The sequence below is a fragment of the Adiantum capillus-veneris genome, chromosome 27 (assembly GCF_014529385.1).
Source record: "Adiantum capillus-veneris isolate H3 chromosome 27, ASM1452938v2, whole genome shotgun sequence".
NCBI lineage: Eukaryota > Viridiplantae > Streptophyta > Polypodiopsida > Polypodiales > Pteridaceae > Adiantum > Adiantum capillus-veneris.
Window position 1 is genome coordinate 96,273,868 of NC_140957.1, and position 25,562 is coordinate 96,299,429.

The window sequence follows — 25,562 nt, forward strand, 5'->3', positions numbered from 1 at the left end:
TGCAAGCTCTTGAGCGGGTGGCTTTCTTTTCACCTTTGGAGCTTTCAGCCTTGTCCGAACCATAGGCTGTGCTTGCAATGTCTTCGAGTACCTCTTCAAGGCCAACTTTTCTTTTCAGCTGAGCTTTACGCAAAAAACCCTCGAGAGGGCTGTTGTCACCAACTTCTTGCTCATCTTCTATGTTGTCATTCTTCAAAGTTTCCCCTGAGCCACTAGCCACTGTTTGCTGAGAAGCTTCTGCTTTGTCACAGTGCAGTAGGCATCGCTGGCACACGAGGCGCACGAGGAGCCATGATAAAAAAATCATCTTCTTTTTCATCTTCTGAGTTCCTGCTCACATCACCGCCTTCCTCAGTTGTTTTCATGCTTTCATTTGGCATCTGTTGGGAGCCCTCATCCACCCCTTCACTCCTTGCATACAGCTCAACACCCTTCTCCGTCGAAGGGTTCTCACCTGTATCCAGCTCATCACTCTCCTCGATTGAAAGGTCCTCCATTACAGCCTTTCCCTTGCCCTTCGTGTCATGCACATTGCCCACATCACGGAGGGACTGCCCCAGGCCTGCAACAAAAAACGTGGATTAAGACTCATATAAGCATGCCATGTATTCTAGAAAATGTTTGATATGCTGTGACTATGTGTGCGGCCTGGCAAACATTGGAATCCATTATGCTGACAAGCCCAGTATGCTAATTCTAATTTCTGAGTATGCTAACTAGCATATCCAATATGCTAGTTTGCATCTGGAGATGGTAGCTTAGTTATTAGATTTTCCATTATGACAAACTTACTCTAGTCTGTACACTCAGCACAAGTATGCTAATTAGCATACAAGATATGCTAATTAGCATACTGGGTATACTAATGAGCATACTAGGTATGCTAATTAGCATATTGGATATGCTAATTAGAATACTGGGTATACTAATGAGCATACTGGGTATGCTAATTAGCATACTGGGACTGCTAGTAGCTAGCATACAAGGACTGTCTTCAGTATGCTAATTAGCATATCCAGTATGCTAATTAGCATACCCAGTATGCTATTTAGTATTCCCAGTATGCTAATTAGCATACCCAGTATGCTCTTTAGCATATCCAATATGCTAATAAGCATATCCAATATGCTAATAAGCATATCCAGTATGCTAATCAGCATACTCAGTATGTGAATCAGCATACCCAGTATGCTAATGAGCATTCCCACTATGCTAATTAGCATACCCAATATGCTATTTAGCATATCCAGTATGCTTATTAGCATATCCAATATGCTAATAAGCATATCCAGTATGCTAATCAGCATATCGAGTATGCTAATCAGCATACCCAGTATGCTAATCAGCATATACATTTTTCTAGTTAGCATTTGGATATGGTAGTTAACTTACTAGATATGCTAATATGCCAAACTTACTCTAATATGTTCATTGAGCACAGGGTATGCTAATTAGCATACAAGGTCTTCTAATTAGCATATCCAGTTAGCACACTCAATATTCTCATTGGGTATGCTAATTAGCATACTCGATATGCTAATTAGCATATCCATTAACACACTAAATATTCTAATTAACACACTAGGTATGCTAATTAGCACACCATGTACAATCTTACCAGATGTTGGTGTGATTGGATGTCTTTGCCCTGTGGGTTTCCAACACCATTCTTGTGGTATCCTTTGCTGGCAGGTCACAGCTCTACATTTTGTCGACAAGGAGCATGCAGCTGCAAAGCAGAGAAAGTGGTAGCTATGCCCACAGGGCATCTTGACCGTGGCGGAGATTCCCTTTACTTCAAGTGGCAAACTGCAGCAGCCACTGCACGGGTTGATCATCGTCCCATCGCATATCCCTTCTATACTTTCTATAAATGTACCCATAGCCATATTACACAGGGCAATGGGAATGGAGGAGCCTTGTAGCATCTTTCTCATGTGCATTAGGAGCTGCAGTTGACCTTCACATGCATTCACTTTTGCTTCCATAACCTCCACATTAATCTGCACACCAAAAAAAAGAGGAGCATGGTAAGTACATAGGTTTGTTGTGCACATATTCCAATCATACGGTAGAAGCATAAAAGTCACGCACTTACACGCTGACAAGTTGAGTCAGCAAGAGTGTCCTCACTGTCAGGAAATGCCAAACCTTCCAATGTCTCTATTTTTACTTTACACTCTATTTCCCTCTATGCATCCACGTTGTCGCTCTGTAGTAACCTCTGTAATTCATTTTCAGCATCGTGAAGCTTTTGTCTCATAGCAAGCACAATTGGGGTGACCCTAGCATTGCTTGCTTGGACAACCCTCGTAGCTTCAAAGTCTGATTTTGCAGTTAGAAGATGTTCTTTAGCATCTTGCAGTTGTTTGCTGAGAATTTCAGAGGCGGACTTTATGTGCTTCAAATTCTCAACGCCACAAAATGATAGGCTTCCAGCCTGCTGGTGAGTGCTGTGGCGAGAGATGGGTGTCTCCTTGGTATCCTCCTTCATTTCAGCTTGCGCATCCTCCATGTTTAGACATACATTGCGCATCCTCCACTTTTCGACATGGGCCTCGTAGTACCCTTTCTCTCGGAGGTCCTGCAAATGCTGGACAGCGAATTCAGCCCAATTGAATTGCATGGTTGAGCTACTTGCAATTGCCGCCGGGCTGAATGCTTTTACAAACCCCTTGGCGAATGCAGAGTTGATCTCCATGCTTGTTGGGGGCTTTTGGTACACCTTGTAATGTAGTTGCATCACCTGGTCGAACATATCAGTACGCAAACAATTGCATGTAATGCGATAGTGACTACGATTCTTTGACTCTCCGAAAACACTGAACCACTCTACATCACTGATCTGATCCCACCTCACTAGTTTGGGTTGGCACCAGCCAGGGAGAGGCCATGAACATCATTGAACTCTTCTGCTGTAATACAGAACTTTCTCTGTACTGGGACTATAAACTTTGGAGCTTTCCATCGGCCTGCACACCCCCAATGTCACAAGATTAGCAGTAGGAAAGTGCAGTATTGAGCACTTCCTTCCAATTTCAAGGTTCAAATCAAACACTGGTTTGTGCTTCTTGAGCCAGACTTCGACTTGAGCGATTGTATTTCAAGTGACTATTCACAAGATGTCCTACTGCTAAAGCCGACATCAAGGGACAACTCTCCAGCCAAGACACCAGCTACTATCCTCGCAAATCATAATGAGGTAGAGAGAGAGAGAGAGAGAAAGAGTACCTGAGTCATCCTTCCCCTTTGTATGCAAGGTCTTTGCCATTGGGGATGCTGGGGAATCAGAGAGCTTCACCCTTTTTCGGGGCGGAGAAGAAGGGTCGACTTTGTTTTTGGTTCTCTCTTACCTCTGGCCCCTGCGCCCCTCTTACCTCTGGCCCCTGCATCCCGCTTCTCTCCATGCATGTTGACTGGCCCACTCCGCTTCTCTCCATGCATTTTGATTTCCCCACTCCCCTCAGAGTAACACTACGTAAATGGTCAGGAAAGTGGATTCAGGGTGGTCTCCCTATTTTGAAATATTCGATGGATTCCCACACGTTTGAAAAGTTACAATCTCATTATGCTTACAAGATATGCTTGTTGCCACATGATAACTAGCACAAAAAGCATGACAAGTTAACATGCTTATACCCATTACCTCACATCATGAATTGTTCACCTCTTGAGTATGTCCCTCATGGGAATTCTATCACTTGTGCCAACAATGCCTCTTATCCGGTTCAGGGAGTTGGAAAGATTGTGCTTACTGCTACTAATGGCAGTTCTTTCACTCTTGTTGATGCACTTTATGTACCTGGGATCAAGAAGAATATTTTTTCTGTATCCACAATTGCTCTTATAGTCAAATTTGTGGATGACAGATGTATAGTTCATGATCTCAATTTTAGTGATGAAATTGTTGCATCTGTCCTTTTGTGCCGTGGGCTGTATAAGCTCACTTTGTATGACAAGTGTGGACAAAATTTTGCAAATGCAGTTGCAGATTCAAGGGCTATTTCAAATGCAAAACTGTGGCATGCATGTTTTGGTCATTTGAATTTTGCCAGTTTGCTGTGTTTGCAAAAATCTGATATGGTTTCTTCTTTGCCGCCTCTTGAAGCACCGGTCAAACATGTTTGTGAAGGCTTTATTTTGGGTAAGATGCAGCGTTCTAAGTTTCCAAAGGATGGTTTAGTTCAGGCCACATGCGGGTTGCAGCTTGTGCATAGTGATGTTTGTGGGCCCATGCAAACTCCGTCCTTGGGCAATTACCTGTACTTCATAACTTTCATTGATGATTACTCTAGGCATGCATGGGTATTTCCGCTTAAAGCGAAGTCCGAAGTTCTTATGTGCTTCAAACAATTTTTGGCTATGGCTGAAAATGTCTCGAAATGTACTATGGGCACCCTCCATTCCGATCGAGGGGTGGAGTATATGTCTCATGAATTCAATGCATTTCTGGCTAATCGTGAAATAAAACACCAATGTACAGTGCCTTATACACCTCAACAAAATGGTGTTGTTGAGAGGCAAAACAAGTCACTTACGGAAATGGCACGATCTATGGTCAAAAGTCAAGCTTTTCCGCATTCTTTTTGGCTTGAGGACACCATGTGTGCCACTTATGTACTAAACAGGTGTCCTACAAAATCTTTGCAGTCTATTACTCCATATGAAGCATGGCATGATAGAAAGCCTTCTATTGAGCACTTGCGTGTTTTTGGCTGTTTGGCATATGCTTTGGTGCCACAAACACAGAGCAAAAAATTGGATGATAAGGCTGTCAAATGTATTTTTGTTGGTTATAGTGTTGAAAGCAAAGGTTACAAGTTGTATCATCCGAAAACAAAACGTATTCTGTTTTCACGGGATGTAGTGTTTGTGGAAGATTCTGTTCAACCCTTGTTGTCATGTACTAGAGACAGTAATGTAAGCTCACACGACATTTATGACACTTTGTTGCCTCTTTTCAGTGGTGGAAATACGAATGTAAGTTCCAATGAGGCAAATGTATAGCCTATGGGGGTTTCTGAAAATTTTACAGATCAGCCTATTACTGATGCAGATGTACATGATGTACTCGATGAGGAAATGGCTGAAAATGAGCAGGCTAGAGGTATGCCAAAATGGTTGGTTCACACTTTGCGTGACATGAAATTGGATGCACCTTTGTCTAGTCCTACTCGTTCAAGATCTCGCCATGCATCTTATGTATCAGATTGTTATGCGTTGGCTATGTCTAACTTACATGATGTTGAGGTGCCTTTGTCTTTTGATGAAGCACAAAATTCATAAAATTGGATGGCTACCATGCAATCAGAATATGATGCACTTATAGAAAAATGACACTTGGACTTTATGTGATTTGCCTCTGTAAAAAACGCCATTGGTACGAAGTGGGTTTACACGTTGAAACGCAAGCCGGATGGTGAGATTGATCGCCATAAGGCTTGACATGTTGCAAAGGGTTATGCACAGGCAAAAGGCATAGATTATGAAGAGACTTTTTCTTCCACTTGTTGTATGACTACTCTGCGTTTTCTATGTGCATTGGCAGCTCATTTTCGTTGGGATGTACATCAATCAGACATTGTTACTGGTTTCTTGCATAGTGACATATTTATGTAACGCAGCCTCGCGGTTTTGTCATAAAAGGACAAGAGGACAAAGTGTGCAGACGTAAGAAGGCTTTGTATGGGTTGAAGCAATCTCCTCATTCTTGTTATGAGAAAGCTAACACTCATTTGGTCAAATAAGGCTTTCGTAACAGTCCAGCAGAAATCACATTGTATGTAAAGCGTGAAGGTGATGTACTTCTCATTGTGGTTCATTATGTAGATGATTTGTTGATCACTGGACCAAATGAGAAACATACTGCTAACTTTAAGGCTGATTTGAATGCTATTTTCAAGATGAAAGATTTAGGGTTGTTGCATCATTATTTGGCCATACAATTTCAGCAGTGTGATGGTGGTATTGCCTTGTGTCACAAAACTTACATAGAAACATTGCTATGTAAGTTTGGACTTGAGGATTGCAAACCTATTGCCACTCCCATGGAAACATGTTTGACGTTGAGTCTACATGATGTTGGCGATCCTGCTGATGTCACTCTTTACCAAATGGATGCCTCATTTATGTATGCAACACGAGGTCGGATATTCAGTTTGCAATCTCACAGGTCAGCAGATATATGCATAGCCTAGGGTCTAAGCATTGGCAGGCTGTCAAGAGGACCTTAGTGGCAATTTACATCTTGGCTTGTTTTATCCCAAGGGAGGATCATTGCCGCCAGACTTACATGCTTTTTCGGACTCGGATGGGGCTGGTTGTTTTGACACACGAGTGTCCACAATTGGTTTTTGTTTCATGCTTGGCAATTCATCTATATCATGGTTGAGCAAGAAGAAACCTATTGTGGCCACTTCGGGTTGTGAGGCTGAGTACATAGCAGTCTTCACAGCTATGGTTGAGTGTGTATGGCTCCGACGCCTTATGCTTGATTTGGGTGTTGGACAGGACACTGTCAACACTATCTAGACTTGACAGTCAGAGCGCATTGGCAGTTGCGAGGAATCTAGTTTTTCATGCTCGCACAAAGCACATTGAGGTGCATTACCACTATGTCAGGGAGAGGCTCTCAGCAGGAGAGATCAGCTTGGCTTATGTGCCAACGCAGGACAACCTTGCAGATCTTTTCACAAAGGCATTGTCTCGTCAGAAGCTTGAAGCTTTCCACAAAGCTTTGGGCTTACTCCCCTTTGTGGACTGATCATGTCCTCAGGGCATGGCACTTCCCTTTACTCATGTGCCAGCTCTCGTTCACCGCATCACTCTAGGGGGATTTGTTACCATATACATGTGGTAGTGATATGTGTGAACACACTAGGACAGCCGGGGCATTTTTTCCCTCTTTAGGATGTTTTTTCCCCCGAGCATTGTATATACGCCCATCACTCTAGGGCCATCAATCTTTCCTTTGCACACTAAGTAGCACACTCTCTATTGTGTGCCTTGAGCTTCCTTCATCTTCTCCAAGCTGTGTGCGTTTCTCTGCAACCCTAATTCCAACATCTTTACCTATTTCAAAACCAATCAAAAAATTGTGCATTTTAAAAAAGAAATCTTTCCTTTTTCATCAGGAAAAAGGAGAGGCATCAATAAGGCCTCATCCCTTTGGACATTACAAAAATTAAAGAGAGGAAAAAAATAGAAAAAAAAACTAAAAACATGTGCTCTATAGTTTGAATAGTTATTAGAGTAGCCCTGTAGTAGATGCACCGCTCTGCTTACAACACCCGCCAAAACTCCAACAATGACGCTCCTCTTTGTAGCCCTTTGAGAGCCTTCAACCCCTCATGGAGTTGAGGACACAGAAGCTCTTGAAACCCTTTCCTGCTTCCCAGTGTTAGGTCCTCCAACACCCTACAACCAATGTCTTATTTTTCCTTCCCTTGGCGACCACGAACTGCTTACATCCTTGCTCTGCTCATGGCCATCATCAGCCATGCCCAACGGGTGGCTTCAAAGGTACTCCCCTTCTATCTGTTCATCGACTACCGACTCCCTCCCTTACATACAAATGTTGCTCTCTTGTTGCAGCCCCAAAAGGCTACCCCTAACTCGGTACTGCAAATAGCACTCCATGTCTCTTGTGTCATAGGACCTAGTCGCCTACAAATGCTACTCTGCTATTTAGCAGCTCACCAATCGCTGGTGTAGAGAGAGAATGTCTCCATTAACTCTCTGTCAAATCACGTAAAAAGGTGAGAGTTTTTGTTTACATTCCCTCGAAATCAATGGGATTGTCGTTTCATTGCTATGAGGGGTCGTAGTTGCTGGGTAGAAACCAGCCTTGTGCATGGTTGACTTTTTGGGCCCTCTCAATTAGCAGGAACCTGCTCATGACCTTTCTCATCACTCAGTCAGATCAACCATTTATCTTCGAAGCCATCGGTTTTCTTGACCTGCAAATAGAGCTGGAAGGCTATTTTGTTGTTCCAAGGCGACCAAGTTCATAGCCTTCCCCTTCTCTCACTTGAGTGCCATCTTTTTGCATGGAATAGCGTTCAATTTTATTTTCTCTAAACTCCAGCTCACCCTTTTTTTAAAGGAATTTCTTGCTTGGTCGTCTTTGCCACGTCCACCACCGCTTTCGGTTGCCAATCAAAAAAACATCTTCCTGGCATGCCTTTGCCCCCCCCCCAGCACTACCACATTCAAACTCTTCGGCTTAGCTCCCTTTCCCATTGCGATGGTAAAACATTTCGACTTGGCACCCCTTCCCATATCCTTCTCTGCATGCCTTGGATTCCCAAGCCTCACAACCTAAAGTATTTTAGGAAAATCATATCCGGCGCGGATGGCCCCATGGCCGCCATGCTTTGCAAAAAATGCTTCTTGAACAATTTGATATCGACCAAAAGAGATGACGTCTACCATCACCATCAAAAATCTTGAGCCGCCAAAGCCTCCCAAGTGATGAGCTGCTAAATATAGGCCTTCAAGTACATAAAAAGCTTTGAACTCGCCAAGCTTGACCACCCATTCTGCATACATATCCCATGATCATTGTAAATTTTTTTTGGCAATACATCGCTAATTTGGCTAAAAGCACAATTTCAACCCTAACTTTTGGCTACAACTAGAAGTGAATTTTAGATAATATCATCAAAAATATGTGTATTAGGTAAAATCTATAAACAATTTTAGATAATATTGCCAAAATTATGTGTATTAGGTGGCAAGCTGCGTGGAAATTATACACAAAATCAATTGCTAATATGGACGCTCGGGCGCAAGCAAAACTCGGAGGATTGGTCTAGGACTACTGGTGCCTTGTTGTCAGTAGATGGAATGCCTAGGAAGGGGAAAACCTTGGCCATTGGTAAATAGAAGATCCCAAAAGAACATGATAATTGACCTTGTGCATCAAGGATACGGGGGCGGTTCGTTAGGGGTGGCTGCCCATATAGCCAATGTAACTATGGTCCATGGATGCTGTCATGACTCAACACGAGCATGGCAAGACCTTGTAATTTTTTGAGATGATCAATATAATTCACTCACAATTGTGAGTTTTGTTAATAAAAAAAAAGATGTATAAACTTTAATAGACAAATTTGTAATTTTTTATCTAGAAAATATATTGTAAATTTAAAAGATTATGTTAAAATTGAGAAAATTACCTCTTCTAACTGAAAATCATACTACAACTTATTAATCATTTTGATGTAAATAATGGTTGATAAGCTAATTTTGTTTCTAGTACTATTATAAACCTTGACAAACATTTGACAATTTTGCTCAAAATTTTATAGATTATCGCCAAAAAATTGAGCGAGGTTTGTCTCAAAAAAAAAACACTACCCATGATACCATTGGATACGACAAAACCCATCAATCTTTAGTAGCTCTAAGTATCCTAATCGATTGAGCTAAAAAACCACCTTTGACCTACTAAATTCTACAATTGGCATACATATCTTGGTGATACTTGCTATACCTTGCATCAAGCATCTGCTCAACCACCTTGCCATCCTCTTGCTAGCTTTCATTCATCTCCTTCAAGCTTGTCCCTGGGTCAACAAACTTTGGTTGCACCATCGTCGCTTGCCATGTGGCACCGATGCATTTTTCAAGCCACCTACTCATTACCTACGAGCTTTTGTCCATGATTGTTTTATTTATTTTATGCCCCTGATCATTAAAACTGTCAAACTCTACTAACTGTGTATTTATTTGAGTTTGAATTGGATTTAATCCCAAGCAATCCACTGGTTCCAAAAATTTATGGCATTCCTCCTCAACTGGTCCGATATGAAACAAGTCAAGTGGTTCATTCTTTGACTTTGAATGGGTTTTTGGTATTGGTGTTACCGAGAACTCATCTATCCTCGCATAATATAGTTTGATCTTGGACCCATTGTGGACTCCGAGCAACATTAATCCCACATTAGGAAAAATATGAACCCCAAAAGGTCCCTTTAGCTTAAGGGGTGATTAAGCATGGACCAATAGGAAGAGGGTGGTGGCCACAGCTATACCCTCTAAAAGATAGAGTAGTCGGGGGGGGGGGGGGGCTATTTGTTCCCCTCACTATACCTTTGTCTCCTAGAAAGAGAGAGAAGGGGGAAAGGGGGGGGGTTCCCTCCATTTTCATGGGCGTCCATAAAGTAATCCTAAAATTTCAATTTTTTTTGAAACTCTCTAAATCTCACTTTTCACTCCCCAAAATCTCTCCTAACCAAATACGTGGTCAAAAAACTATTTTCTTTGACCAGAATCTGCATTTCTCAAACAATACCCTCTATTCTACCCCTTCTCTCTTCTCTCTCTCTCTCTCTCTCTCTCTCTCTCTCTCATATATATATATATATATATATATATATATCCCTCCCCTTCTCCCCCTCCCTCCAAGCTTTCCATAGTTGCAGCACATATCGAAGCTTTCCATAGCTGCACCACCTATCTCCCCCTTTCATCCACACCATCCCTTTGAACTACTTCTTCTCCCCTTGCTTCCCATTGAACCACTTCTCCCTCTTCCTCCAAGTTTTCCATAGCTGCAACACAAATGGAAGCTTTCCATAGCTACACCATATGTCTCTCCCTTTCATCCACACCATCCATTTGAACTACTTCTTCTCCATGTGTTCCCTTTTCAGTCACTTCTCCTCCTCACTTTATTGCTAAAGCAGCAAGCCTCTCTCTTTAGCACCACGGCTCTTCTTCTTTTGGTGCTACCCTGTCAACCCCCTCCACTTCAAGGAAGCCAAAGGATGAGATAGAAGCGGTTTGCTTGCATACCACTAGGGATTCTAATGGGAAATGCATGCCGCAAGTATTTTCTAAAGGATCTTGGATCTTTATGCAACCTCCAGCTATAGAGCCTCATCAAGGTCAAAACCGTGGCAAGCTCAACAAACATTGGAAGGGGAGACTTCTTGGTTTCAAGAACCATAGGGTCAATGTCACAGTGGCCATTGTTCAACATGTGTACTCTTGGCATTCCATGCGCTTGAGGAATGGAAGCTCAAGAGATCTTCCATTAAATTGTAAGTCATAGAACATTGTTGGTTTCGGATTCTAAATGCTTGTTATTTGTTTTTGACTTGATAGTTTTGGTGTTGTCATAGATATATTCCCATCGGACATTGTTGAGGAACAACCAATCAAGAGTCTCACAATAGGAACCTTCAACGCTCTTCACATTGACATTGGTGTTATGATGCTTCCCAACTCGCCACCTTCGATGTTGTTGCAACGCAAAATCTTCTTCTACTCACACACGTATGTAGTGATGGCCTCAAATGATGGATATGGTAAGATCATTGCTATTGACAAACCTTCATTACTGAGCATGGAGTGGCCACAACTCAATGTTTGGTCACTCGTCTCTGTGAAGAAGAAGATGCTTTCTGATATTTTCCCTTCATTAAAATCTGGGAAGGCTTCCAGATCAGTAGGGCTCAGTTGATCCCCTTAATAAAAAATAAATAACATTATATGAAATTTTAAAATTAAGAAAAAATATATGAAAACATGGAACAATAGTTAGCTATGTGGATAAACATGAAACAACAAAGGGCTTGCTCCATCCTAAAGTAATGCATGCGGCTCCACATAAAGAAAGCATTGCCAGAGATGAGAAGCTAAATATGGACAACATCTTCTGTCGAGGCATGGGCATAATAGAGTGAAGTATGTCCACATTTTCGAGACGGTAGCACCTATGTTAGTTTCCTCAAGCTTTATTTTACAGCAATGTGCACATGGTCTACACTTTTGTTATCGTTTAAATTAATCATTTTCACTTGATTAACATAATTTAACATGCTTCACAAAATTAGAGAGAAAAGAGGGAGGACAGAGAGATGAATGGATGACACGACCAAAAATTTCATAACTTAAAGTATACAAAATGTTTATGAGTCATCTTCCAAAAGATCCCTACAAGAAGAGCCATCCAATTCTAGCCCCATCGCTCCTAAATCAATAAAGAGAGAAATGGAATTGTCGTTTGTGGATGCATTGGCTTCATCATCTTTGAATCTTTCATCCTCCATCTCATCATCATCGTCATCATGGCAAGCATCCTCGCTAAGACTTGCGGCCACCAAACTTGAATAATCGATCTCCTTGTGCTTGCTATGACCTTGGGATAAGAAATGTGGTTGTTTGGATAGATTACCTTGTGCAAGTCATCCGGCCTCGCTGTCGCCAAATGATGGCCCACAAGTAGGACATGCATTGTGGTCCGATGTTGGACAACCCTGCATACATATCATATCGTTAGAGAGAAGCTTCAAGCTAGAGGAAGAGAAATAGATAGAGAAGGGAAAGGGAGATACCAGAAATATCTCCAAGCCCAGGATAGTCGTGCATAGTCCACATAAGGACTCCCCTCACAATGGCTTCTCTTCCCCCCTTTGGAAGTGAGACATCTACAATAGGGATGCCTCTCCATAACTCCTCCAACTTCTCCATGAGGGGCTCGAGGTAGACATTAATATTCACCACTTTGTACTTCCCTGGCACAAGCAAGGAGAGAAGTATATTGTCCTTCTTGGTTGTCTCCCATGGTGGAATATTATAGTTGACGATCACCATAGGCCAAGTGATCCATGAAGTAGAATTAGTACCAAAGGGGTTGACCATCACTTGCTAACCCAAGCCTCAAGTGTCAAGGCTACAATCCAAACTCTGGCCATTGAGTTTTGATGTGCCTCCATGTAGGTGAATCGGCAAGGACATGCATCATTCCATCATTTGAGTGGTGGTTAGCATGCCACGTGAGAAGCTCCAGGGTAGACCTACTTTTGAGCATGTGCTAAATGCGAAGGATTAATGGAAAATGTCTCAATCCTTTGCATGGTAGGCGCACCCCACTCACTCCGATCTTGTAGCGTGCTTCCCCGCACATGGAACATGAGGTAACATGTGCGTGTTCATTGCAGTATAGTATGCAACTATTGATGCATGTGTGGATGCGGTCATACTCCATGCCAAGTGCAACGACATACGATCGAGCTCGTCGGCAATCCGGAGGCATATGGTGATCTTTTGGCAACATTTTGCACATCAAACTACAACAAAAAAGCATATTAATACAATTGCAAGGATCACAGTAATATCCACAAAAATCACTAAAGCCTAAAATAAGAAAGAATGGCATACTCTACCTTCTCTTCTTCGCCATTGCACCTGCACCTTGCCCAACCCTCCCTACTCTACCTCCCACACCCTCTACCTCTCTCTCCCTTATCCATTTCTCCCTTCCTTCTCCCTCACACTCACACACGCACGTACACTATAGTCAAAGCACACACATATACACACACGTACATTCTATTTGGATCGATTGTGGAGATGATTTTGGAGTGGGGGTTATCCGCGAAGGACATTGGACGTTCAACCTTGTTGGAAACCAACTCTTCAACACACGATAAATACCTAATATCCCCCCCCTTCCCCTTCCCTAATGTTTTCTACCGGCACACACACACGTGTGCACACACATACATGCATACAATAATGGAAATAGAAAAAATTGCATCGATGCGCATACCTCCTCCATTTGTAGGGATTTATAAATATTTTGCAAAGTAGATCCTTCTTTTCTCCCCGTGATCGTTGTGAACATGTGGTAATAATTGTTAAGTGAGCCAACATCAGTTAACAAAATCTATCAAAGGTCCGAGCCTTACAAGATGCACATTGAATATCAACATGAAGAAGAAGTAAAGATTGGATTTACACATTTCTTACATTTTTCCAAACTTGGTCATGTATTGTAAATTCTCGATTTATTCCAAGCCATTGTAATATTTTTAATGTGTTACGGGCTCAATGGGAGTTCCAAGCTTGAAAGAACAGGTTAGTTAATGTGCCTAGGTTGCAGATTCAGTAAGTGGTGGAGCCCTAAAGGCCTTGGATGCCCAAACATTGCATATTTTTACCCTAGGTATATAAGGCAATGTGTAAAAGAAATTAGGGTTCTCAAGCTCATTTGTTGAAACCACTCTTTGGTGAGAGTTCATGAGGTGTGTGGGTATGGAGTCCTTGAGCTTCTCCTCATTTCAAAGAGTCACCATTCGTGTTGCCATGATTAGCTCACTAATTGGGTGAGTATTTCCATGCCCTAGCCAGATAGCTCATCTCCTCGTATTGATAATTTTGTTGGTAATTGGAGCTATGCTACAATGGTACCCCCAACATCTGGCACCGTTTTCAGGGATGATGGCCTACGCTAGTGTAATTATGGCAGTTTCCTCACTAATTTCACTCGTGTATTTATGGTTTTGTGGATTTTGGATGTGTGTGCATGAAGCAATGTGTTCATTTTTTCCTAATTTTTCACCATATCTTTCCAATTGTGTACATACACACTCGTAACCCCTTGCTAATTTCATTGATTTTTGCTAACTTACACACTAATTTTCTACTAAGAATTCTCGGGGGGTTCACTATGTGTAAAACTACCATATCACGTGCGTTCAATGTTTGTAAAACCCCTTATCTGTGAATTTTGTTAACACTAGGTTGGTAACCTAACAGGACATAAAAGTGTCCTTTTAGGGTTTTGAAGAAAACCTCCAAAACCATAGTAGATCCACTCATTTTGTAAAATCCTTTCATGAGGTTATAGTTCAAGGCCTACTACACATGGAAAAAATAAGAAACTTATAAAATTTCTCATCTTTTGGTCACACCAAGCCTCCAAAGTTGATGGACCAGTACATTTTCATCAAAACAATCATTTCTTACGTTTTGTTGCATAAAAATAAGATTAGGGATTTTTGTAGGACTTGAGATAAATTCCCTAGTTAACTTCAATGGGTTGGTGATTAGAACATATGACTGCTTCTCACTCACTATTTTTTGTTTTTCCAAAACAAATAGGTACAAAAAAGTTGAATTTTTACCATTCTGCAAACCTATCATCAAAGTTTCTATAGCCACGCTCAATACAAATAATATATGCATGTTTTCTTAGTTCCCTATTGTCCTTTAGATTCATAAGGAGCCATAAAGAATTTCAAAAGAATAATACATCTCTTACCAAGGGGAATCTTGGGGACAAAGATGAAGTGCTAAATACAACAAACATGAAAAAAATGGGTTCAACATTATGAGTTGTAGAATCCCATAGAAACTATTCAATATGTAGCCAAATTTGATCCTTATGACTAGATATGGTTACTACCTACAAAATGCATGTAGTTGTCACAAGAAACTAACAATATTGAAAAAGCTATACTTGATATACTAGAATGTTTCGTTTTCTTCTATAATTGAAAAAATCAACCATCGTTGTCTACTATGAAAAATAGGGTATTAGGTGCCCCAAAACTCAAGGAATATTAGCTTTATGCTACAATATGCGACTAATAAATCAAAACTACATTTGGATATCATGACAGCCACCAAAAAAATCATAGAAGAGCTAAAATTGGCTAAAAAACAGGATTTGACAATTTTTGTAATTTGGTCATAACTTACAACTTTAACATTTATTTCTCCCTAGAAGCATAAGGACATGTTGAGGACTACTAAAGATAGTTCTCTAGCATTATAGACCTCACAAACATGAATTCTAGAGTGGCATAGTTGCAAAAAGTTGAAAAAAGCCAAAAACAGGACCCGATTTTTTCACACAGTTTAGGTTGTGAAATGTTATGCAAGGACAATGTTAAAGATGGAATTGATATTCCAAAAAAATGTCAAGTTTTTTTCAGCTCATGAGACAACTTTCTAGATAGATAGCACCTCAAAATCCATTTTGAAACTCTTGACATAATTCAAGGAAAATGGTCACTTAACAGGACATAAAAGTGTCCCAGGACATAAAAGTGTCCCATTACCAACCTAGTGTTAAGAATATAATGTACCCTTTTCTTTTAAAATCTGTAAGTTTTTTTCAAATTTGAAAAAATAATTCCCTTATGTATATATATTTCTGTAAGTTTCAAGAACTTTAAATACCCTTCTGTTGAACTCACGTGATAAGTTACATTTTTATTAGGTGACCTCCCCGGGTAAGAATTGGAGCTTCCAACCGTTCAACCTATCTTCATTGGAAAAGTAAACAAGGTGGTATTCTCAACCTCCTTAGAATCTAAACATGTGTAGAGATTCCATGATGATAATGCATGCTATGTTAATTAACACCATGTTGATGCTATGTTAATTACAACACCATGTTGATGCTATGTTATGCTTTGATTTTTTTTTTGAAATGTTCATTTTCATGCAGTCCTAATGCCGAACTTTTTCATATTTGAAGGCGTATGGAATTGACAAGTTCGAATGCTAATTGGTGAATGTACATCGCTAATTGTGTGCCTAATTAATCTACTTGCATGCTTGAATGGTCATTTGCATTCTAATCGAGTGTGTGTATGCTTAATTTTAGGTGTGTATGCACTATTTTTCCCTTGTTTGTGCACCTAAAACTAAATGTGTGCTTAATGATTTTTCAATTCTGATGATTGATTTGTGTTGTGGTCATGCCCAACTAGAGATTTGTAAATTCCAATTGCAATTTTGACAAGATTAACCCTTTTGTGTGCGCACCTAAAACTTGGTAAAAAGTGCCAATTATTAGAGTGTGTGTGTGTGTGTGTGTGTGTGTGTGTGTGTGTGTTTTTGTACGTGCCTAAAAGTGCTTAATGTGCATGATTAACTCAATTTTTGATTGCATATTAGATGGTGTAATGGTTAATTGGTGCATTTTTAAAACAGGGATTTACACACTCCAAATGCGTCAATTTTTTACCTAATTTTGTCTAGTTTGAATTTTATTGATGAAATTATTTGGGAACTGAATCGATGTGATTATTGTGATTTGATTTGGCTGCACTAATCCCCTATGTGTGGAGAATTTTCAAAAAAAAAATCCGGTACTTTTTGGATAATTTTTATAATTTCTTGGTAATTTTTAACTAATTTTAGCTTAATTCCGTTGATATCTTCCGATCTTGACGAGTTGTTGTGTGTGCGTATTCACGACATCACTTTGAGCACATTTGTACCCTCCTTGGTCAAGTTGTGAGCGTTTTGCTATTTTTTGGGGTCGGATTGTTGATTTTGTCGCAATTGACATTTTTGACAAAAACTGCTATTTTTGGTGTGCTTATGCGTGTCAAAAGTTTTTTATTATGATTGCTGATGATGTTTTGAGATTTTTTGAATTTTTTGGGTAATTTTTTAGATTTCCCGGTGATTTTAACTTTTTTGGTTAATTTTCGGACTAAATTTGGCATTTTCGAGCATTTGAAAAAATTAAAATTAAAAGATTTTCTTTGACGCAAGCTCGGCGGCGGCTGATCTCGAGCTTGGGTGCACGTTTCGGAAGATTTTGACGATTGTGCGGACTTGGCGGTCAAATTTTGAGCTTCGGCTTTGGATAAAGCGAACCTATCTTTTCTTGAGCCCTGCCTTTCGGTGCATGAAAGCTCTCCCCCTTACTCTCTTGTCTTTTCCTCTCTAAGCCACTAAGGAAGTGGACCCCTCTCTCTTATCTCTCTCTCAACTCTCCTCATCGGATAGATCTTTAACGTCTCTTGGGATAGTTTCCCACGATGTTAAAATACTCTTCTTCTTCTTCTTCTTTTGCCCTGCTATCGTGTATTGTCTCTCTCTCCCCGCCACGTGGCGACCCAAACACACACACCCACTCGCACTCTCTCCTTGAGAGCCTGCCTGCCGCTGTATAAACACTCTCTCTCTCTTCTCTCTCTCCTCTGTGTACCCCTCTGCTACTGTCGACGATGTGACAGACTCTCCACGGGCCAGCTCTCTCTCCCTCTATTTCGCGTGCGGCACGCTGCTGCTGCTGCCATCATCTCACCGTCAGAGCTGCAAGTCAACTTTTGTCCCCGCGGCCCCGCCACAGCAGGTACGTCAAGGTAGTTTGTTTATTTATTTTATTTCAAGTTAATTTTTTATTTTTACGTTAATTAATGCTTTATTATCTTTAGTCTATTAAAAAAAACAAAAATCACATAAAAAATAGGAAAAAACATAAAAACAATAAAAAAAGCCAAAAATACATTAAAAATAGAAAAAAAAAGAGTTTTAAAAATTACAAAAAAAAAAAGAAACTCAACCAAATTTCATTCAAAATTTATCCAAAAAAATTCAAAATCCTCACAAAAACTCATTAAAAAATCAAAAATTGATCAAATAAATCACAAAGAAATTGTAAATTATATAAAGCACTCCAAAAAATCTATAAAAGAAAGAAAAAATTCACCAAAATTTTCCAAAATTTCAAAAAACATTATAAATATTCATAAAAATACCAAAAATTTTAGAAAATTTAAAATTTGACAAAAAATAATAGAAATAAGGGGAGAGGAGTCGAAAAAGGAAAAAAAAAGGGACAAAAAGCTGCCAAAAATTCACACTGCAAGCAAAGAAGTTGAAAATTGAACGAGAGGATCAGAGGAAGCTAGAAACAACAGAAAACGAGAAAAACCGAGCCAAACGAGCAGTGAGCGGTCTTGATATCTAAAAATTTGTCGAAGAAAGTGAAAATCAAGGAGTTTGAAACCAAACGGTCAAAAACCCATCAAGACTCGGGGCTGAAAATCGTAGATTTTGGGTGAAAGTTAGCAAGGGTGAGTTGCAAAACTTATGAGAGTTTCAAATTTGGACCTAGAAATAAGGGAATCATCAACAAACAGTTGGTAATCATTCGAGCTGAGATCATCACAGTTCTAGCCTAGTTCTAGAAGGTGTTGCCGCAATTCAATCAAGAAGCTAGAAGTGATTGTGCACGCTAGAAATTGGCTAGTGCAAGTAATTCACAGACGAGCTGGGGCACAAATCACATTGGATTGTAGGATAGGTTATTCAAAGCCCATATTTTTATCATTTCAAAGGTTGCAATCAATTATGACACTTTCAAGCTAGAGCTAATCAACTCTTGTGAGTCTGAAGAGCAGTCAACTACCAAAATTGCTTTGACACAAGAATTTTTATAAAGTCAAAGCAGGAGAAATTCCACTAATCAACACCAAGATCTGCTAAGAGACATTTTTTATAGATTGAGCCAACATGGACTCAAGTCAAGTCAAGAGTTTAAATGCACAAGAACCAAAGCTAGCCAGTAGCAGTAGAAACACATGCACAAGTGCAACATGGCAAATTTTACAGCTATATGGCTACAATGGAGATAAGGTTTCGTATACAGATTCAGAACGCCAAAGATACCTAATGAGCAACAAAAGCAACACAAGAGCCAAGATCCTATTGATCAGAGTAAAGCCAGATTCAAAGAACTCCTAGATGTTCACAGATTTTAGTGGAGCTAGGCATTGCAAGCTCAAAGAAGAGGTGCAGATAGAAGTGCAAAAGATAGATCCAAGTGGTTATCCAAAAACCAGCACAAGGCAGCAAAACATACAGTTGGTGCATATGCAATCAGGGTCATTGTACATGGATTATAGTGGTCAGATCTATAGTCAAGAACCAAAAATGGAAGATCCAATAGATCAACCAATAGAGGCAAGTCTAATCGGAACCAAGACAAAGACGGTACAAAGGTCAAGATGGAGCAGTCTACAGCTTGATGCTTAGTGTTCTGAAAGAAGATTCCGACAACTTGGCAAGCACAGAAACAGAAGCTCTTCTGCAAGAGCTTGACATGACAGAGGCAGTTGAAATACCACCAGTCATGGCGTATTGCTCAGATTGTGGAAGAAAAGGTAGACATTTTTCTAAAGATTCTCCAAGAAATCCAAACAACAGAGACACATCAACTACCAAGCTGGGCACATAGCTAATTGAAAATGCAAATCTCGATGTAACTGCATCTAACTCATCACTTTTAATGCAATCAAATGATTTTGCATTACTGTTAGAAGTACCAGTAAAAACACTCCAAGCTCAAAATAAGCATAAAGATACACAGGCACCTAAAAAGATTAAAATTGATTCTTTGAACAACAAACTCCTGCGTGAATTTGGTCAAAGTGTCCGGATATCACCGAATGTTGAAAAGACTGTTAGGTTTGCAAATGATTTTTCATCCACTACCACAAGTGTGCAATCATTCACAAGTCATAGGGACACATAAAAGTGAATGATGTTAGCTTCGTATGGCACACATAATTCATATGCACACTATGCAGACCAAAAAGGGCAACTTTACAAAAAGGATCAACCAGTGTTTGAACGGCCTATATCCCAGCTTATAGAAGCACGTCCGGTGATAGATAAGAAAGGATGGTTCATTTCAGAGGATAGAAACTATTATAGCCCATCCTCTTTAGAGCTGAATGATATTACCCGAGTGAACCCAAAAATCTATTCCAAGACAAACTCTCGTCCATCAAAAACCAAGCTTCGATGTTGTGACCAAACAAGCACATACTGTAACCAAAACAGTCGTAGATATAGACGAGAGTCTAAAATCTATGATGACTTGGGTCTTGAAACCATAGAAGCTCATATCATAGGAGACCCATGGGATAGACAATATTAGGGAAAAGATAATGCTATGTACAGCTTGACGGAGCTTGACTTGGGAAATAATTTATCATGTTTCACGGAGATATATAGAAAAATATGCAAAAATTTTATAGATGTCAAACATCAACAATGCTACCCAAAGTGTGCCTTCACAGTCCCAAAAGGTGAGACTAAACCAGAGCCAAACAGTTTGAACTCTCGTAATGAAGCAGGCTATAGTGGTCACCCTAGGAAGGGGGGAGCTGTTAATTCATCAAAATCAGCTCTTGTATTAGGAACCACAATAGCAGTTAGAATCTCTAGAGCCTCTAACCAACAGACCCCTTCAAAGCAAAAACCTTTGAAAGATCATATGGTTGTTGGAAGTTTCCAATTGACTTAGATTCAATCAGAGTCTACAGATAAATGTCTCTATGAAGATCATCAAGGACAAAAGTTTTCAATTGATCTCCATGAGTCAAAGTCAAAAGCCAACAAATCCAATAGTGTTTAAGAAATTTCATGTGAGCAAGCTCACATATGCATATCAAGATGCAGATGGCAATGAATACCAGCAAGTTCATGACCTTGTACAAACCCCTATGGATGGTAAGACTGAAGTCAAAGACAATCTGAAGATGATGCAAAGCCTCAAGCTGCTAGAACAGGTGACAAAAAGTCAAAATCAATGAAAGCTAAAGTCTAGAAGGATACACAAAGGTCACCACCAAAATCTCCTTCAAAGAGACAAACTTTACCAGACAGTACAATGGATCTTCTAAGATCAGAGGTTACTCAAATGCAGGTAGACAATGCTCAACAATTGCAAGCAAAAAGTGCAATATTATAACCAATGGAGTCGACATCGATTGAAGCAGGTGGTCAAAGTAAAGAAAATGTCGATAAATCTAAGCAAAGGACACTACCGTGCAACAAAGTTACTCATTTCATAAAGAAATCTTGAGAAGATCAAGTGCAACATTACTATGGTGAACACGAAGAAAAGATGTCAAGTGAAGTAAAGCTAGATTTTCAGCTAGACAAGAACCTCATGTCTTTTTGCACTTGGAAAATATGTGGCCAACCACAGCTGAAAGATGCTCTTGAATTTGTGAGCATATCTGGAAACAAATAAGCAGAATGCTGGGGAATCATCTCCACCGCCGTTAAAGTAGGTCTACAGATCATTGATACCCAACTCCATGTGGTAATAGCAAAAGATGTACCAGATAACATCATATTGGGAACACCAATGGCCTAGAAGATGGTAGAGATACGGTGTCAAACATGATGGAGTCATCAAAGAAAACAAAGAACGAAGACCAAGACTGGTCACCCGTGGATGACAGCACAAAGTCCTCGAGCACAGTTAAAATGGAGATTGGTATCAAAGCAGATCTTATTGAAGATGATTCATCTCCATCAAATAGAACTTCAAAAGAGCTTAAAGCAAATCAGGCAATAGCAAGTGCAGATCAAACAAAGAAAAGGACAACCACGATATCTGTTGAGCAGAGAATGCCACCAAAGCCAGAAGTTAAGAAGAACGGGGTTGCAGAAAACCAAGAAGCTATAAGAAGTCCACAAATCCAGACATTGCCAGTTGAATCAGCCAATGTAAGTCATATTGAAAAACAAAGTCTCAAGCCACCCTCCATAGAGACATGGTTAGATCAAGATGAGACCATGGCAAAAGTAGAACAGAGATCTTCAATAGAACCAATAATGAGAATAGCTATAGTCCTTAGTAATACAATTGGAGCGAGTGTCAGATGTAATGCTCTACTAGATAAAGAAGCAAAGTGCAATATGGCTGTAGACTTAGCATCCAACAACATGAAGAGCAAGTAAATTTTCAGGTGAATCCTTTAAAGGAAATTCTTGTAGATGTCATCCTTGGACATCAGCCAACGCAAGACCTACAAAGAAGATACAATGCTAATACTCTCTTTTCCAAGAGGTAGCTAGCAACATTTACAGGTATCGTTAATGCTAGAATCAGAGTTGCAGAAGTCACAAGAATCAAAGACAAATCTTGTAGACAAAGGTAAAGTCAAAGTGGACCTTCCACCGACTAGAAAAAAGGGTGTGACATCATATGCCTCTACATCAAAGAACCCTCATGGATTAGCTTCTTTAAGAAAGTCAGGCTTTCAAAACTTCAAGTCAATTGCTAACCCAACTGAAACCTCTACGGAGACATCCAAAAAAGAAAAGATATTCCAGTCAAAGTACTCAAGAAAGCAAAATATAGTCAAGCAAGTGTTTGTTGCGAGCAATTTAGTAAGCAATTTAGTCAAAGTCAATGATTCAGTTTGGATTAAAGACGAAAAATCAACACAGAAACTCGGGGGGTTCACTATGTGTGAAACTACCATATCACGTGCGTTCAAGACATGTTTGTAAAACCCCTTATCTGTGAATTTTGTTAGGGATATAATGTACCCTTTTCTTTTAGAATCTGTTAGTTTTTTTCAAATCTAAAAAAATAATGCCCTTTTGTATATATATTTATGTAAGTTTCAAGAACTTTAAATACCCTTCCATTGAACTCACGTGATAGGTTACATTTTTATTAGGTGACCTCCCCGGGCACAGAAAGACAAACACATGGGATGGATAGCATCACAATGGAGCTTAAAGGAACAAGAGTACTATAGAGATAACATGCAGATATTGATACCAAAACCTCGAGTAAGGGCATATGAAGTAACGTCAAGCCCCTCCCAAGAAAGAAGTCCCACAAGGTATCAATCTCGACAATATCCTAGGATACCTAAGAAACAGGTATACAACATAACAACATCGAAAGATACTGAAGTCTACCACAACTCTCAAGGGGATATAGAACAAAGACGGATCTCAAAGAATCTTCCTCTTGGACAAGTATTCTACATAGGTTATACAAATATTTGGCTACCAGTCAACCACATGCCAACTGCAACTACACCATACCTGCATGAGGATCTCAAGAACGCAACAAGACATGGAGCGAAGCAAAGTCAACAAAGGAGATAAAAAATTCATTAAGAGATCTGGATTCTGCTCCTAGTCAAAATCCAAATGCCGATAGCCAACAAGGGCCTACAACAACATCAACAAAGACTCCTTGCAATAGGCCCACTTGGATAATCACACAAACAATGGATTCTTCACAGTAGTCAAAGAAGGACAACCCAACCAACAAAGCTTTTGATTCAAAAATGATAAAACAGGATGGTAAAAGAAACCTTCAATGCCAACTTGGTCCTTCACTAATCTTCTTTTTGAGGATTCAAGCTTACTTTTACCTGAAGGAATGTTTGTAGTAAGCACGAATGTTTGTAGTAAGCACAAGAATGTAAAAATTCAAGGCACCAGGGTGCAAAAAACACTCTTTGGCATAGTCAGAGTTGGGTTGCTGCGGGGGTTGCTGAGCCATAAAATGAGTAAAGCATTAGTCCCAAATCTTCAAGTCATAAAATAAACTATGTGTTGAAAGTCGTAGTTATTAGGCTTATGCTCAAGCTGGAATAGTTGAGCATATCTAATTCATGTCGCTCATGCTGGATGAGATGAGCATAAGAGTCAAAGTCTATTAACTTAATCATGGTGGAGTGTCGTAGAGTCCAACACTCACGCACAGTGCACAGTAAGATGAGAGCACATATCCTCGACAACAAAAACCATTCTTAAAGGGGTGCCAGCTTGCAAAGCCATGTCATATTCTTTTATAGCTACACCATCTTTTTGAAGAACCCCTCAAAATCTTTCTTGCACAGCATATTGTTTTCCATGCATTTTTGTGTATGCATATATAGGAAGTCCCACCATTGGACAATATGCATTAGACACTCTTTTTTGCTTCCACATATGCACCTTGAGTGGACTACAACATGCAAACCAATGTTCCATCATGCTACCCTCTCATATTTGCTACCTTTTTAATTCCATATCTATCAGTAAATAATCCCATGCTAATCAGTACTCCAATAATGATCCCAAAGGCACTTTTTTCCACTAGTTTTTTTCCTTTGGTCATCCAGGTATTAGACCCTAATTTAGAACCTCATCATTCTACTTCCTTGTACATACTTTTCATAAATAAATAGCAACCTCATATTATGCTATTACAACAGACAAATGCAACATCATCTCTCACATCAGGAATAACTTCAGACCAATGAAGATGCTGCAACAAATTGAACCTCATCAACAAATTCAATGACAGATGAAGACGATCATACCACCAACAACCAATCAAAAACCTTCCATAGCCTCCACGGACACCTTTCAATAGTGCTCAAGGACGGGCACTAAAATTGGAAGGGGGGAATGTTAACTGAGTCGAAGTCGGTTTTTAACAAAAGCTGTTAAAGGTCCTAGTCTTACGGATGCACATCAAAGATCAACATGAAGAAGTAGTAAAGATTGGAGTTATACATTTTTCATATTTTTTTCAAAATGGTCGTGTATTGTAAATTCCCAATTTATTCCAAGCCATTGTAGTATTTTTAATGTGTTACGGGCTCAATGGAGGTTCCAAGCTATAAAGAATAGGTCATTTAATGTGCCTAGGCTGCAGATTCAGTAAGTGGCGGAGCCCTAAAGGCCTTGGGTGCTCGGACATTGCATATTTTTACCCTAGGTATATAAGGCAGTGTGTAAAAGAAATTAGGGTTCTCAAGCTCATTTGTTGAGATCACTCTTTGGTGAGAGCTCATGAGATGTGCGGCTCTAGAGTCCTTGAGATTCTCCTTGCTCATTGATTTGACTAACACTAATCAATGCTTAATTCTCTTTCATTATGACTCTCTCATACTTCTTATGATTGCTAATGACGCTTTGATTATCTAGATCATAACTAATTAGTGTTTAATCCCTCTCTAATCTTGTGTGATTGCCCTCTTTTTCTTGTGTGTGCATGTAGGTTTGATTGGAGTGTGGTGCTCAATAGATCTATGTGTGTGTGCTTGTGATTAGTGTGTTGCATAGATTAGTGTTGTGTGTGTCTTCCTTGCAATCATTAGTGTGTGTGATTGGGTTGATTGGAGGTGAAGGAAAGTGGATGTGGACATTGCCAATCATTGTGGCTTAGCTCCTACATAGGCTAAGAAGCTCATCTCATAGAG